Here is a 13,738-nt window from a genome sequence, read left to right on the forward strand (position 1 = left end):
GACTTCTGGAGTACCTATAAAGTGTGTTGAGGAAACATTAAAGCGGAGTTCCACCCTGGATTTGTTTTTTTTTTTTTTTAATACCCCCGGGACAGTCAGGGCTAGTGCATTCCACAATGGCTAGCCTCTGATCTGTCCCGGGTTGCACTTACCTGCAAGACGAAATACTTACCTTGCAAACGTCTTGTCCAGCGCTGCCATCTCAGATGTGGGCAGCTTGAAGCCAGCGCGTCCTCTTCGGCGTCTTCTTCCGCCTTCTGTGGTCCCACGATGCTCTGCGCCGGCCCCGACGTCACTTCCGGGTCGCGCGCGTCACCCCTCCACAGCTTCTGGGCATGCCCAGAAGCTGTTTAGAAGGGGATGACGCGCGCGACCCGGAACTGACGTCGGGGCCGGTGCAGGCGCAATGATTCCTGGGAGCTATGACGTCCAGCTCCCAGGAATCATTGCAGAGCCAGGAAGTGACGACGGGCCGCGGCCGAGGAAGGAGGAAGAAGGAAGTAAGGTAAGTATATTTTCTTCGCTACGAGGTAAGTAAAAAAAAAAAAAAAAATATGCGATTATCCATTTCTTTTTCAGGTGACCCGGAGCGAGAAGATGGAGGTAAGTATAAAAATAGGGTGGAACTCCACTTTAAGTGTGAATGGAGCCTTAGTGTGTAAGTACATGGAGGTGCAGTCATTGATTTGTACAGTCAGCTGCTGACACCTGGGATCCCCACGCTCAGATATACGCTGTGTTCTTGTGGTGTACCCCAATATGTCCCTGTACATGAACCCCAACACTGGGCCTGATAGCTGTTAACCACTTGCCGACTGCCTAACGCCGATCTACGTCGGCAGTCAGCCCCTCACAGGCAAAGTGACGTAGGGCTACGTCACTAGCTTGTGAGGGTCTAGGGAGCGAGCGCGTGCCCCCGGAGGCGCGCTCCCGCGTGGTCACGGACCCCCCCGCGCGTGTGACCGACGGACCCGATGTCCGCCGGTCACTCGGCGATCGGCGGGGGAGAGGGAGAAAGTCAGGCGGATTGTGTAAACAAGCCACCTGTCATTCTCCTCGGTGTAAAAACACTGATCACATGGATCTACTATGTAGATCCGTTCATCAGTGTCCTTACAGCTCAAGCCACAGCCAATCACAGTTAGAATCACGCCCCTAGGGATACACACAGCCCCTCCCTCCCAAATAAAGTTAACCCCTTCACTACCAGTGTATTTTTACAGTAACAGTGCATATATATAGCACTGATTACTGTAGAAATGTCACTGGTACCCCACAAAAATGTCAGTCAAGGGTCCGATCTGTCCGCCCCAATGTCGCAGTACCGCAAAAAAAAAAAAAAAAAATCGCAGATCGCCGCCATTACGCGTTAAAAAAAAAAACAACAAAAATGACAAAAATCTTTCCCTTTGTTAGTAAACGCGATAACTTTTGCGCAAACCAATCAAAATACACTTTTTGCGATTTTTTTACCAAACATAGGTAGCATAAAACAAATTGCCCGAAAATGTTAAAAAATTTTGATTTTTACATTTTTTTGGGGGGAATTGCATATAAAAAAATGTGAAAAATATTGCTATTTTTGCAAAATTGACGCTCTTTTTTTGTTTATAGCGCGTGATCAAATAATCGCACAGGTGATCAAATACCACCAAAAGAAAGCTCTGTTTGTGGGAAAAAAAGGACGCCAAATTTGTTTAGGTACAGCGTCGCACGACCGCGCAATTGTCCGTTAAAGTCACGCAGTGCCGAATCGCAAAATACCCCCTGGTCGGAATGGGGGTAAAATCTTCCGGGGCTTAAGTGGTTAAGCAGGAGGATCAGACTATTGAAGAGAGTGGGGGGGTGAAGTCATGTGCCCCCCCATTATCAGAGCACATGGTTCCCTCCCATCACAGAGAATGGTAGAAGTCTTCTCCCCGAGCCCATACCGGATATCACACCTCCCACCATGAGGGGGGACTCGGGAAGTTTACACTGGACAAAGTCTGCACATTTCCACACACAGAAGCGGGGGGAGAATGTTCCGGTAAAATCCTCCTCGCCCCCCATATGTGAGAGGACACCGGGCAACTACACAGCGCCATACCCAGGACCCGGCACCCCCACAGCGGCGACCTCCCAATATTATATAATAAATGTGACAGACCCGGCACCCCCTCCTCCCCCCACACGTCCGGACACGGACCGAGCAATGCTCACCTGCACCTAAAGCTCTCTTTCTTCTGTCTTCCCTCTAGATGTCGGGGCTGAAACCTGTCACAGCGCCGCCTACTGTTGGGAGGACCGAAAAGAAGTCTGGCACAGCGCGACTGCCAGCCTGGCATGTGTTGTAGAGCAGCCAGGAAGTGTAATCATCGCGGGACAAATGCCGCTCTCAGCTTATCTTCACTAGCAGGCATTTCCCCTGTACTATTCTTCCCATAACATCAACCATGAGCAACTACTCCTCCCTCTGACACCAATCATGGGCACTACTTCTCCACTGACACCAACCATGAGTCACTACTTCTCCACTGACACCAATCATGGGGCACTACTTCTCCACTGACACCAATCATGGGGCACTACTTCTCCACTGACACCAATCATGGGCACTACTTCTCCACTGACACCAATCATGAGTCACTACTCCTCCCTCTGACACCAATCATGGGCACTACTTCTCCACTGACACCAATCATGGGCACTACTTCTCCACTGACACCAATCATGAGTCACTACTCCTCCCTCTGACACCAATCATGGGCACTACTTCTCCACTGACACCAATCATGGGGCACTACTTCTCCACTGACACCAATCATGGGGCACTACTTCTCCACTGACACCAAACATGGGCACTACTTCTCCACTGACACCAATCATGTGGCACTACTTCTCCACTGACACCAACCATGTGGCACTACTTTTCCACTGACACCAACCATGGGGCACTACTTCTCCACTGACACCAATCATGGGCACTACTTCTCCACTGACACCAATCATGTGGCACTACTTCTTCACTGACACCAATCATGTGGCACTAGTTCTCCACTGACACCAACCATGAGTCACTACTCCTCCCTCTGACACCAATCATGGGCACTACTTCTCCACTGACACCAACCATGAGTCACTACTCCTCCCTCTGACACCAATCATGGGCACTACTTCTCCACTGACACCAACCATGAGTCACTACTTCTCCACTGACACCAATCATGGGGCACTACTTCTCCACTGACACCAATCATGGGGCACTACTTCTCCACTGACACCAATCATGGGCACTACTTCTCCACTGACACCAATCATGAGTCACTACTCCTCCCTCTGACACCAATCATGGGCACTACTTCTCCACTGACACCAATCATGGGCACTACTTCTCCACTGACACCAATCATGAGTCACTACTCCTCCCTCTGACACCAATCATGGGCACTACTTCTCCACTGACACCAATCATGGGGCACTACTTCTCCACTGACACCAATCATGGGGCACTACTTCTCCACTGACACCAAACATGGGCACTACTTCTCCACTGACACCAATCATGTGGCACTACTTCTCCACTGACACCAACCATGTGGCACTACTTTTCCACTGACACCAACCATGGGGCACTACTTCTCCACTGACACCAATCATGGGCACTACTTCTCCACTGACACCAATCATGTGGCACTACTTCTTCACTGACACCAATCATGTGGCACTAGTTCTCCACTGACACCAACCATGAGTCACTACTCCTCCCTCTGACACCAATCATGGGCACTACTTCTCCACTGACACCAACCATGAGTCACTACTCCTCCCTCTGACACCAATCATGGGCACTACTTCTCCACTGACACCAACCATGTGGCACTACTTCTCCACTGACACCAATCAAGAGTCACTACTCCTCCCTCTGACACCAATCATGGGCACTACTTCTCCACTGACACCAACCATGTGGCACTACTTCTTCACTGACACCAACCATGTGGCACTACTTCTCCACTGACACCAATCATGAGTCACTACTTCTCCACTGACACCAACCATGTGGCACTACTTCTCCACTGACACATATCATGGGGCACTACTTCTCCACTGACACCAATCATGTGGCACTACGTCTCCACTGACATATCATGGGGCACTACTTCTCCACTGACACCAACCATGTGGCACTACTTCTTCACTGGCACATATCATGGGGCACTACTTCTCCACTGACATATCATGGGGCACTACTTCTCCACTGACACCAACCATGTGGCACTACTTCCCCACTGACACCAACCATGTGGCACTACTTCTCCACTGACACCAATCATGGGCACTACTTCTCCACTGACACCAACCATGTGGCACTACTTCTTCACTGACACCAACCATGTGGCACTACTTCTCCACTGACACCAATCATGGGCACTACTTCTTCACTGACACCAATCATGATGCACTACTTCTCCACTGACACCAATCATGGGCACTACTTCTCCACTGACACCAACCATGAGTCACTACTCCTCCCTCTGACACCAATCATGGGCACTACTTCTCCACTGACACCAACCATGAGTCACTACTCCTCCCTCTGACACCAATCATGGGCACTACTTCTCCACTGACACCAACCATGTGGCACTACTTCTCCACTGACACCAATCAAGAGTCACTACTCCTCCCTCTGACACCAATCATGGGCACTACTTCTCCACTGACACCAACCATGTGGCACTACTTCTTCACTGACACCAACCATGTGGCACTACTTCTCCACTGACACCAATCATGAGTCACTACTTCTCCACTGACACCAACCATGTGGCACTACTTCTCCACTGACACATATCATGGGGCACTACTTCTCCACTGACACCAATCATGTGGCACTACGTCTCCACTGACATATCATGGGGCACTACTTCTCCACTGACACCAACCATGTGGCACTACTTCTTCACTGGCACATATCATGGGGCACTACTTCTCCACTGACATATCATGGGGCACTACTTCTCCACTGACACCAACCATGTGGCACTACTTCCCCACTGACACCAACCATGTGGCACTACTTCTCCACTGACACCAATCATGGGCACTACTTCTCCACTGACACCAACCATGTGGCACTACTTCTTCACTGACACCAACCATGTGGCACTACTTCTCCACTGACACCAATCATGGGCACTACTTCTTCACTGACACCAATCATGATGCACTACTTCTCCACTGACACCAATCATGGGCACTACTTCTCCACTGACACCAACCATGTGGCACTACTTCTCCACTGACACATATCATGGGGCACTACTTCTCCACTGACACCAATCATGTGGCACTACGTCTCCACTGACATATCATGGGGCACTACTTCTCCACTGACACCAACCATGTGGCACTACTTCTTCACTGACACATATCATGGGGCACTACTTCTCCACTGACACCAATCATGTGGCACTACTTCTCCACTGACATATCATGGGGCACTACTTCTCCACTGACACCAACCATGTGGCACTACTTCCCCACTGACACCAACCATGTGGCACTACTTCTCCACTGACACCAATCATGGGCACTACTTCTCCACTGACACCAACCATGTGGCACTACTTCTTCACTGACACCAACCATGTGGCACTACTTCTCCACTGACACCAATCATGGGCACTACTTCTTCACTGACACCAATCATGATGCACTACTTCTCCACTGACACCAATCATGGGCACTACTTCTCCACTGACACCAACCATGTGGCACTACTCCTCCCTCTGACACCAATCATGGGCACTACTTCTCCACTGACACCAACCATGTGGCACTACTCCTCCCTCTGACACCAATCATGGGCACTACTTCTCCACTGACACCAATCATGGTGCACTACTTCTCCACTGACACCAATCATGGGCACTACTTCTCCACTGACACCAATCATGGTGCACTACTTCTCCACTGACACCAATCATGAGTCACTACTTCTCCACTGACACCAATCATGGGCACTACTTCTCCACTGACACCAATCATGGGCACTACTTCTCCACTGACACCAATCATGGTGCACTACTTCTCCACTGACACCAACCATGGGGCACTACTTCTCCACTGACACCAATCATGGGGCACTACTTCTCCACTGACACCAATCATGGTGCACTACTTCTCCACTGACACCAACCATGGGGCACTACTTCTCCACTGACACCAATCATGTGGCACTACTCCTCCCTCTGACACCAAACATGGGCACTACTTCTCCACTGACACCAATCATGGGGCACTACTTCTCCAGTGACACCAATCATGTGGCACTACTCCTCCCTCTGACACCAATCATGGGCACTACTTCTCCACTGACACCAATCATGGGCACTACTTCTCCACTGACACCAATCATGAGTCACTACTTCTCCACTGACACCAACCATGTGGCACTACTTCTCCACTGACACCAGCCATGAGGCACTACTTCTCCACTGACACCAACCATGTGGCACTACTTCTCCACTGACACCAACCATGAGGCACTACTTCTCCACTGACACCAACCATGGGGCACTACTTCTCCACTGACACCAATCATGAGTCACTACTTCTCCACTGACACCAATCATGGGCACTACTTCTCCACTGACACCAATCATGGGCACTACTTCTCCACTGACACCAACCATGTGGCACTACTTCTCCACTGACACCAATCATGGGGCACTACTTCTCCACTGACACCAATCATGGTGCACTACTTCTCCACTGACACCAACCATGGGGCACTACTTCTCCACTGACACCAATCATGGGTCACTACTTCTCCACTGACACCAATCATGGGCACTACTTCTCCACTGACACCAACCATGGGGCACTACTTCTCCACTGACACCAATCATGGGTCACTACTTCTCCACTGACACCAATCATGAGTCACTACTTCTCCACTGACACCAATCATGGGCACTACTTCTCCACTGACACCAATCATGGTGCACTACTTCTCCACTGACACCAACCATGGGGCACTACTTCTCCACTGACACCAATCATGGGCACTACTTCTCCACTGACACCAACCATGTGGCACTACTTCTCCACTGACACCAATCATGGGGCACTACTTCTCCACTGACACCAATCATGGGCACTACTTCTCCACTGACACCAACCATGGGGCACTACTTCTCCACTGACACCAATCATGGTGCACTACTTCTCCACTGACACCAACCATGGGGCACTACTTCTCCACTGACACCAACCATGGGGCACTACTTCTCTACTGACACCAATCATGGGCACTACTTCTCCACTGACACCAATCATGGGCACTACTTCTCCACTGACACCAACCATGTGGCACTACTTCTCCACTGACACCAACCATGAGGCACTACTTCTCCACTGACACCAATCATGGGCACTACTTCTCCACTGACACCAACCATGTGGCACTACTTCTCCACTGACACCAACCATGAGGCACTACTTCTCCACTGACACCAATCATGGGCACTACTTCTCCACTGACACCAGCCATGAGGCACTACTTCTCCACTGACACCAATCATGGGCACTTCTTCTTCACTAACACCAATCATGAGGTACTATTCATCCACTGACACCAACCATGGTGCACTACTTCACTGACACCAATCATGGTGCACTACTTCTGCATAAGCAGAAATATGTTTCTTATAAAAAAATTTTGAGTAGTTGGGTCATTCCTATTTGTATGACTGCCATCTGATGCCTGTAGGGAGCATTGTATAAGAAGCTTACTCGGCTTTTACAAAAGTTTATTTGCAAGCTGTAACTTTTAGTAAGTTTGAAACAAGAAATGAAATACTGAACACACAGAACCTGAAATGATTAATATTCACTGGGGATTTTATTCTGACTGCAGTTCTGTAAAAATCATCCCCTTTTCCTGTAGAAACAGGAACAATCATACAAGTATGTACGTGTCAAAATAAGTAATCTCATGAATCAGAAAAAGAAGTCCTTTCTCTGTACAAACAACAATAGTGCAAGGGTTTTACTAATCTATTACAAACATAGCAGATTTTTTTCAGTAGGCTTTTACAGAAAGCACATATCCAGAAATCGTGCTGCTACCCAAAAATAACCCTTAAAGGAGTTATAAAGTCAGAAAGTTTTTGTTATTTTTATGCATTCTATGCATTAGGATAAAAAACCTGGGTGTAGCAGCCTCCTCAGCACCCCCTAATACTCACCTGAACCCAATCTCTGTTCAGCGATGTCCACGAGTACCTCAGCCGTCCAGGACTCTCCCTCCTGATTGGCTGAGACACAGCAACGGCGCCATCGGCTCCCACAGCTGTCAATCAAAGTCAGTCAGCCAATCAGCAGAGGGGGCCGGTCCGAATGGCAGCTTCTTATCTGAATGGACAGATGGAGCTGCAGCTTGGCTCAGGTGCCCCCATAGCAAGCTGCTTGCTGTGGGGGCACTCAATAGGAGGGAGGGGCCAGGAGCTGCAAAGAGGGACCCGAGAAGAGGAGGATCTGGGCTGCTCTGTGCAAGTCCACTGCAACAGAGCAGGTAAGTATAACATGTTTGTTATTTTTTAAAAAACAAAAAAAACAAGATTTTACAATCACTTTAATAATAAACAGGATGAGATGGAGACTCATGTGCTTAGACATTCAACTCGTCCAATCAAAGAGGAAAAAAATCCGGCACTATGATGTCTCAAAGATAAAACCTATACAATTTTATTAGATCCATCCATTAAGAGGAATCAATGCCTCTGATTATTGTAAGATACATACAGGGCCGTCTTTAATATTGATTGGACCCTGGGCAAATATTTTCTTGGGCCCTCCCAAATCCACTTATCAACTATTTGCAGGCAGTGCCGACTCAAGGGGCAGCTACTTTGGGCCCCACAACAATGAATGGGCCCAGGGCAGCTGTCCCTTTTGCCCTGTGTTAAAGGCAGCCCTGGATACATATGTAAAAGGCTGAAAGGCGTCAATAATTACAGGTATTGATTCCTTTTAATTGATGGATCAAATAAAATCGCATATGTTTTATCTTTGAGACATCATGGTACCGGATTTTTTTATCTTTGATTTCTCAGTACATAGTTTTGGTAATAAAATACATTGTACAGAAATTGTGTTTGTCTGTGTTTGCTGTGTTTGTCTGTGTTTGCAGCGCTGCTCTAAAGTGTTAACAAACACAATCAAAAAGCACTTGCACTTTTTATTGCAGCCGGCAGCTCATTCATCTGTTTTAGTTTAATTAATTTAATTTATTTACCATAAGCGCGAGGCACACTAGTTTCACATTGTACAGAAATTGTACAATCATATTGTAATTTGGATGGTAAAAGAAAAAAAAAATCCACACACATCCACTACTTAAGTTTAAAAACCAGCACAAGGGACATTACTCAGATCTGTCCCTTGTGCTGCTGTGTCCTCCTTTATATGAAATCTTCCTCCAATGCCCCCCATCCCTGCAGCTGTCATTTTCCAGGGGTTAATACAGCAGGGGTTAATACAGCAAAGGGGCTGTCATAGGCTCTCATCAAAGGAGTCTGGCTATGCCCACCCTTTCCCTGTAGCGCCTCCATCTGTAGAAGCTATACTACAGTTTATACAAATAAAACATGATCTATGAATAGAAGAGCAGAGCTAGCAATCATCCACCCATCCTCCATTCATAAATCATATTTCACTCACTGATGCTATAGTTTGACTGCTATGAATGGCCCAGCTAGACGGAAAGGGCAAACCTAGTTGGGTTTGTTTGAAGCGAGCAAGTGACAGCCTTTTAGCTGTATCAGTCCCTGCCGCTCTAGAAGATTACAGAGGTGGGGGTTGGGGGGGGGCTTCGGAGGAGGAATCTTTAATATAAAGGAGGACACAGCAGCAAAAAGGGACAGATATAAGGCCACTCAATGTAATCTGCTCGGTTAAAGGCCCTGGTCTGTGTGTTAGGAGACAAAGAGAAGAGCAAGGAGCTGGCAGCAATAGCAGCTTGTGTATGATCGCCACTGGGATTTTGGAGGGCCGGCAATCATTCACTAGAGTGGCGTGCACCCGAAGGAGGCTGTGTGGGTTTGACAAAGGTGTGAGGTTGTTGGCCCCATCAGACGGCTCCGTGGGCCACGGGTTGTGCCTGCCTGACCTATCCAATGCCTGCACACAGGGATTTCTGTGCTGACTTCGACTCACAGCACCTCTGTAATTCAGATGGCAGGCTCTGGGAAATGTGTGCCACAGCAGTGTCTATTCACAGGGCATAGTGAATATGTGTTACAGAATTCAAAGAAGTAAATGTAAGTGAATCTTCACAAAGCAAGTTTACAAACATCAAGACCATTCAGATTATTAGGGAATGGCACTGAAATACAATGTAGAAATAATATATGACTTTGCATATTGACATATTTACATATTGAGGAATATTCAGAGGCTACCTAAATGTTTTCTTTTGCAAATACAGAGCTAAATCTAGTTCATACGTACATATTCTATGTACTATAATGTGCAAGTATGTGTGAGATGGATGTGAAAAAAATATTCGAGGGCCCATTTATATTAATGCATTTTTGAGCATATGAATGCATGCAGCTGTGCTTTTTTTTTTTTCAATGGACCCTCAATAAATGACTCTTAATAAATGTCCACGGGGAAAAAAATACTTATGTGCCTCATTTTTACATGTTTATTTCTACACATACAGTAGTTGTAGATCAAGTGTTCCAGGAGATACTTCCACTACTTTTCATTTTCTGTCTCAAAATACTGATACTTTTTCTTCTTCATACTAGACTAGAGGCTCTCAACCCCAAAAAATGAACCCACACATTTCTTCTATATGTCTCACCACAAACTGTGACTTTGTCAGGTTTGATGTTGTAAAATGTGCTGTGCAAGTGCTCAATGGTCTGTGGTTGGCTGGTCACAATGTTACTGTGTATTGTAACAATGTGACCAGTGGCACACCACAACCAGTGTGACTGGGTCCTATCAAACCGATTCCTAAAACCTAGGGTTATTTTTCTAAATACAAGCATTATTGTATAATTGCACCATATGCAATAAACAAGGTCTTTTCTTCATTCCCGATGGCTGAACAAAATGTCTAGGGAGCAGATGTAAGTGGAATTAAGGAGGGTTAGAATACAAGCGAACCTGTTACTTAGCTCTTCACGAAAAAAACACAGGTTTGCTATAAAGAGTAACTAAACGGCTTTTAGTAACTTTACGCCTCTGTAAACCACTTAGACTGTGTAATCCTGCTAATAGACTGTATTACAGAATACACTGCATGTTTATTCATTAAAACAGGTACTTATATAGCACCATCAATTTATGCAGCTTTATATATATATATATATATATATATATATATATATTTTTTTTTTTTTTCACATCAGTCCCTACCCTCAAGGAGCTTACAATCTAAGGTCCTTAACTCACATTCCTACATGCACATACTAGGGCCAGTTTAGACAGGAGCCAATTAACCTACCAGCATATCTTTGGAGTGTGGAAGGAAACTTGTGTGCAAGGAGGAAACCCACACAGACATAGGGGGAACATGCAAACTCCAGGCAGGTAGTGCCATGGTTGGGATATGTGGCTTTACAAACTTTGTGTTTGTGTAAATATGTCCAAACGCATAGATGTGTAAACGTAAGTACCAGTATTTATGCACTTATAGCTCGGAACAGCCTATTCTGTAGTATATGTCTATGGGGAGAATTACACAGATGATGTGGCTTCTGCATGCCACAAATAAAGGCATATATGGCCATACGCCCCATGTGTAAAAGTCCTAAAAGCAAACCTTATTGTTTCTGGGAGTTGGGCTTAACCACTTTACGTCTGCCTGCAGTAATATTACTGCGGCAGAGTGGCTCGTTATTGTCTGACGACGTAGTACTACAGCGGGAGTCGGGCCAGGGGAGGAGCAGCGGATCGCCGCCGCTCTTCCCCGATCGTTGGGGATCTAGTGTGGAGATCCGCCCGCTTGTGTAAACACAAGCGGGCAGATCTCCTAAGTGACAGGCAGGGTCAGATTGCAGGGTTCAGCATAGCTGAACCCTGGATCTGTCCTTGTGTCACTCAGTCACCTCCCCCCACACACGTCAGTAAGCACCAGGCATACATTAACCCCTCCCTCTCCGATAAAATTAACCCCTTCCCTGCCAGTGTCATTTTTACAGTAACAGTGCATATATATAGCACTGATTACTGCAGTAATGTCACTGGTACCCCCAAAAGTGTCAAAAATGTCAGTCAAGGGTCCGATCTGTCTGCCGCAATGTCGCAGTCCCGCAAAAAAAAAATCGCAGATCGCCGCCATTACGCGTTAAAAAAAACACGAAAAATTACAAAAATCTTTCCCTTTGTTAGTAAACGCAATAATTTTTGCGCAAACCAATCAAAATACGCTTATTGTGAATTTTTTTACCAAACATAGGTAGCAGAAAACAAATTGGCCAAAAATTTAAAAAAATTTAGATTTTTACATTTTTGGGGGGAATTTCATATAAAAAAATGTGAAAAATATTGTTGTTTTTTCAAAATTTACGCTCCTTTTTTGTTTATAGCGCAAAAAGTAAAAATCGCACAGGTGATCAAATACCACCAAAAGAAAGCTCTGTTTGTGGGAAAAAAGGACATAAATTTTGTTTGGGTATGGCGTCGCACGACCGCGCAATTATAAGTTAAAGTCGCACAGCGCCGAATCGCAAAAAGTGGCCCAGACGTAAGACAGCAAAATCCTCCGGTGGTAAAGTGGTTAAAGTAGGTATAGACCGATATGTTTTTCAGGGCCAATACCGATACCGATATATTGGTCACAACCAGTGGCTGCTGGTGTATTGAGGGCACAGGGGCCCCCCCATCCATGCGTCCGGCCCCCTAATATACATGCGGGGTGCCGAACGCATGGACTTCAATGGGGCTTTTTTTTTTTTAGCCATGTGATTAGAGCCAGGCTATAATAGGCTAAAAAAAAAAAAAAAAGGGTGGGCTCAGGGCGCACACCCAGTTGTGAGACAATAGCGAATGAAAATTTGCTATTGTCACACGGATCCTCCTCCTGGCCAATCAGGAAGCGGGTTTTGAGACCCATTTCCCGATTGGCCGAAAGGAGAAGCCATGCCATTGGCATGCCATTGGCTCCGCCTTTCACTGTTAGCCGGCTGTATCTGTCGGTATTGACAGGATTATAACAGCGAACCCCGTGGCCACCGTGTCCGCTAGCAGATCCCGTCTGCCACTAGTGGTGTCAGCCCGCGTGACACTGACAGGACCCTGGGGGACGATCCGGCTGTGCAGGTAAAGAGCAGATGTCAGAGCGGGGCCGGGATGGAAGTAGTGTTGGCACAGCGTGTGAGCCCCCTCCCCAGTGAGACTCATGTCCTGTTATCCCTGGAGTAGTGCTGGCAGCAGGTCTCAGGATTATAAGCAGGATCTGGACATACCCCATACTCTGATTTCTACAGATTTCAGCAGATCGGCCCCCCCTCCCCTATAATAATAACTATAACTGCCCCCCTCCTTATAAAGATAGACAATCTTCATCTTCCTTTGTATTTGATGTTATCATTACCAGGTAATGCATTATGAGAAGGCAGACATGCTTTGTTTCTAACTGTAAAATGTGTATTACTGTAGTATGTGTACAGTGACAGCATCAAAATCTTAATTTATGACCAGGCCCCTAACCCCCTATTATTAGGATATATAC

General features: G+C 46.7%; 1 protein-coding gene across 1 annotated transcript in view; it reads right to left on the reverse strand.

Annotated features, from left to right (window-relative positions):
- ZC3H7A (zinc finger CCCH-type containing 7A) overlaps window positions 1-2,267 on the reverse strand; it is a 183,835-nt gene extending 181,568 nt beyond the window's left edge. The window contains exon 1 of the mRNA XM_082262312.1: window positions 2,203-2,267. The gene's annotated coding sequence lies outside the window, so the exon portion shown is untranslated. The remainder of the gene's footprint in view (window positions 1-2,202) is intronic.
- Window positions 2,268-13,738: the final 11,471 nt, after the last annotated feature.

This window comes from Pelophylax lessonae, assembly GCF_965119305.1.
Source record: "Pelophylax lessonae genome assembly, chromosome: 6".
In the NCBI taxonomy this organism is placed as follows: Eukaryota; Metazoa; Chordata; class Amphibia; order Anura; family Ranidae; genus Pelophylax; species Pelophylax lessonae.